General features: G+C 40.0%; 1 non-coding gene across 1 annotated transcript; it reads left to right on the top strand.

Annotated features, from left to right (window-relative positions):
• The first annotated feature begins 579 nt into the window (after positions 1-579).
• On the top strand, positions 580-686 carry LOC112404766 (U6 spliceosomal RNA). The gene has a single exon (XR_003004165.1). It is a non-coding gene; the product is annotated as a U6 spliceosomal RNA (small nuclear RNA).
• Positions 687-4,191: the final 3,505 nt, after the last annotated feature.

The raw sequence follows: 4,191 nt of genomic DNA, 5'->3' as shown, positions 1-4,191 counted from the left end.
ATGGAATATTACTCAGCCATAAAAAGAAATGAAATTGAGTTATTTGTAGTGAGGTGGATGGACTTAGAGACTGTCATACAGAGTGAAGTAAGTGAGAAAGAGAAAAACAAATACTGTATGCTAACACATATATATGGAATCTGAAAAAAAAAGTGGTTCTGATGAACCTAGGGGCAGGACAGAAATAAAGACGCAGAAGTAGAAAATGGACTTGAGGACATGGGAGGGGGAAGGGTAAGCTGGGACTAAGTGAGAGAGTAGCATTGACATATGTACACTACCAAATGTAAAATAGATAGCTAGTTGGAAGCAGCTGCATAGCACAGGGAGATCAGCTCAGTGCTTTGTGACTACCTAGAGGGGTGGGATAGGGAGGGTGGGAGGGAGATGCAAGAGGGAGGGGATATGAAGATATTGTATACGTATAGCTGATTCACTTTGTTATACAGCAGAAACTAACACAACATTGTAAAGCAATTATACTCCAGTAAAGATGTTTATAAATTGTTTTTGTTGTTCATAGGATCACATTAAAGTAAGATCTTTCCTACTCAAAGATTATACAAATACTCTCCTGTGGTGCTGTCTTTGGCAGCACATCTACTAAAATTGGAACAATACAGAGAAAATTAGCATGGCCCCTGCGCAAGGATGACACGCAAGTTTGTGAAGCATTCCATATTTTTGTATGCTAACACATATATATGGAATCTAAAAATTAAAAAAATGGTTCTGAAGAACCTAAGGGCAGGACAGGAATAAAGACGCAGACATAGAGAATGGACTTGAGGACACAGGGAGGGGAAAGGGTAAGCTGGGACGAAGTGAGAGAGTGGCATAGACATATATTCACTAACAAATGTAAAATAGCTAGTGGGAAGCAGCTGCATAGCACAGGGAGATCAGCTCAGTGCTTTGTGACCACCTAGAGGGGTGGGATAGGGAGGGTGGGAGGGAGACGCAAGAGGGAGGAGATATGGGGATGTGTGTATACGTATAGCTGATTCACTTCGTTATAAAGCAGAAACTAACACACCATTGTAAAGCAATTATACTCCAATAAAGATGTTAAAAAAGAAACCCTCCTGTGGAATTTTCTGTTAGTGTTCTGATGTTCCTTAAACATCAACATTTCTAACACATCTGAAATTTATTTTAGCAAATTATTGCAAAATTTATTTTTCTCATGGTATGTAACTATTTGCCCCCAGATTGACCCACTTATTTTTGGCTATTGGATTCCCTACTGATTTGAAATGCCATTTTTATTTTATCCTAAATTCTTAGTAAAAACGAGTTTCTGAATGGGTTTTCTCCTCTGTTCCGTTGACCGTCAGTGTGACATTTTAAATTCTTATGCTGTTTAAGGTGATGTTTGTAGCACATACATCAGTGCTCCCCCCAGACCACCCTGGTTCCCTTTTACTCTTTGCTTCAGTGCTTTGGAGGCTGAGCTCCTGGTGGCAAACTCTGTCAATTCAATAAACAATGGCTTTAGTATTTTAAGTACAATTCCTAAAGAACATAAAGATTTTGATTTCTCAGAAACTATCCACCAGAAATTAAACAGAAGAGTGTCTTTCTGTGTTCTTCTTAAAATTTTTAGACATATTTGAGATTTAATCATTTGTTAAATATTTATTATCTACTATATATCAGACACTATCTCCCTCTCTCTCTACCTCTACAAATTAGTCAAACCATAAAATTATTTTCACATATCTTTCTTAACTAAATATATCATGCACACTTTTCCATTTCAGCTTATGAAAATTCTTCCTCATTTTGTTTGGTGGCTGCATATGGGTGTGCCATAGTTATGGTCATTCTGTTCTCTCTTATTCCCAAAATGAGGTTTATCCTTGCTTTATTAGGTTCAAAATTATGACAGATTCTTTTTTTTTTTTGTGCTGTACGCGGGCCTCTCACTGCTGTGGCCTCTCCCGTTGTGGAGCACAGGCTCCGGACGCGCAGGCTCAGCGGCCATGGCTCACGGGCCCAGCCGCTCCGTGGCATGTGGGACCTTCCCGGACCGGGGCACGAACCCGTGTTCCCTGCATCGGCAGGCGGACTCTCAACCCCTGCGCCACCAGGGAAGCCCAATGACAGATTCTTTAAAGCAAGGTTTTTCTTTCTAATTTTCTTAATTTGACTCATCCCTTTTTTAGCTGAATTTTGCCATCAAATAGTTTTTGCACATTTGAGAGGTTTTGTTTCTTTAATTTTGAATGCCACCATTGTTCTGGAGGAGTCTGAAGGCAGTGGGTTTCCTCTCGTGTCCATCACATGTTCACGTGCACACGCAGGAGCACTTTTCAATATGGTGACTTCAAGAGTCCGTCCTTCTCTCTCCCTCTCCCAGCTCCCCTCTTTTTTTGGTATTAAATTTCCTGAATTTTCTTGTTCCTTATTGATATGTAGATTTAGGTCTCCCATTGTTTGGGGAATAGCTTCTTTTATAAATATTTTTTTCAATTCCATCAGTTTTATTTTTGTTTTCAAATAGAAAATTATATGTATATTTAATCATTGTGACCTATCTTCCATATCTATTATCTTTCATCTTCTTAATAGTTTTTAACCTCTTTGTCATTTTTTTTCCTGCAATATCTTTGATCTTTATTTTTTTTTTTGCGGTACACGGGCCTCTCACTGTTGTGGCCTCTCCCGTTGCAGAGCACAGGCTCCGGACGCGCAGGCTCAGCGGCCATGGCTCACGGACCCAGCCGCTCCACGGCATGTGGGATCTTCCCGGACCGGGACACGAAGCCGTGTCCCCTGGATTGGCAGGCGAACTCTCAACCACTGTGCCACCAGGGAAGTCCTGATCATTTGAAAACTTTCCTCTATGACTGGGACGTTGTCTTTGGCTAAGTCCATTTTCTTTCTTGATGTTTCAAATTATGTTGCTTTCATTCTTAGTGGGTTTTCTTAGATTTTGGAAGCCGTGTAAATCACTGGGAAGTATGGCTCTCTGTTTCGAAGCTTGATATGAAGTACTTTGTCTAAGTTTATATATATATATAGAACCATGCGTACCATGGCACCTAGACAAATTATATACATATACACCTTGTCTTTCCTTTTATTTTTTCAATTAATTAGATTTTTGGTGTATGATCTGGCTTTGCTCTGCCATTATATCTTGACTTTTGTTCTGTTTCTTTTCTTTTTTTGGCTGCGTTGGATCTTTGTTGCTGTGCATGGGCTTTCTCTAGTTCCGGCGAATGGGAGCTACTCTTCATTGTGGTACCTGGGCTTCTCACTGCGGTGGCTTCTTTTGTTGCAGAGCATGGGCTCTAGGCACATGAGTTTCAGTAGTTGTGGTATATGGGCTCAGTCATTGTAGCTCATGGGCTCTAGAGAGCAGGCTTAGTTGTTATGACGCGTGGGCTTAGTTGCTCTGCGGCATGTGGGATCTTCCCAGATGAGGGCTCGAATCCGTGTCCCCTGAATTGGCAGGTGGATTCTTAACCACTGTGCCACCAGGGAAACCCTAGGATGACTTGTTTTTGTCTAAAAAATGTCACCTTTAGCAGCATAGTACATGGCCCGTCAGTCTCAATTATGCATCCATTTCAGAAAAACCAAAAAAGCAAAATGTACAGGAGTGGGTTGAAGAAATCCAGTGAGTTTTGTGCCCAATTCTGCATTGTGTGGGTTCCTTATTCCCTTTAGTAAATAAATGCACTCATTGATAAATCTGACAAAAATTGGAACAAATGAAAGCAACTAGAAATACCATGTAGGAATTTGTTCACCATGATAACTTTTTTAAATTTATTTTTTTTATTGAAGGATAGTTGATTTACAATGTTCTGTTAATTTCTGCTGTACAGCAAAGTGACTCAGTTATACATATATATACATTCTTTTCTATATACTTTTCCATCATGGTTTATTCCAGGATATTGAATATAGTTCCCTGTGCTACACGGTAGGACCTTGCTGTTTTTCCATCCTATATCTAATAGTTTGCATCTACTAATTCCAAACTCCCAATCCATCCCTTCCCCACCCGCCTCCCCTTTGGCAATCACAAGTCTGTGCTCTATGTCTGTGAGCCTGTTTCTGCTTTGTAGATAAGTTCATTTGTGCCATATTTTAGATTCCATATATAAGTGATATCATACGGTATTTGTCTTTCTCTTTCTGATTTACTTCACTTACCATGATCATCTCTAGTTGCAT

Source organism: Neophocaena asiaeorientalis, unplaced genomic scaffold (assembly GCF_003031525.2).
Source record: "Neophocaena asiaeorientalis asiaeorientalis breed wild unplaced genomic scaffold, Neophocaena_asiaeorientalis_V1.1 scaffold117, whole genome shotgun sequence".
Classification (NCBI taxonomy): Eukaryota; Metazoa; Chordata; class Mammalia; order Artiodactyla; family Phocoenidae; genus Neophocaena; species Neophocaena asiaeorientalis.
Note: the sequence above shows the minus strand (reverse complement) of the source record. Positions and strands in the feature narration are given on the sequence as shown.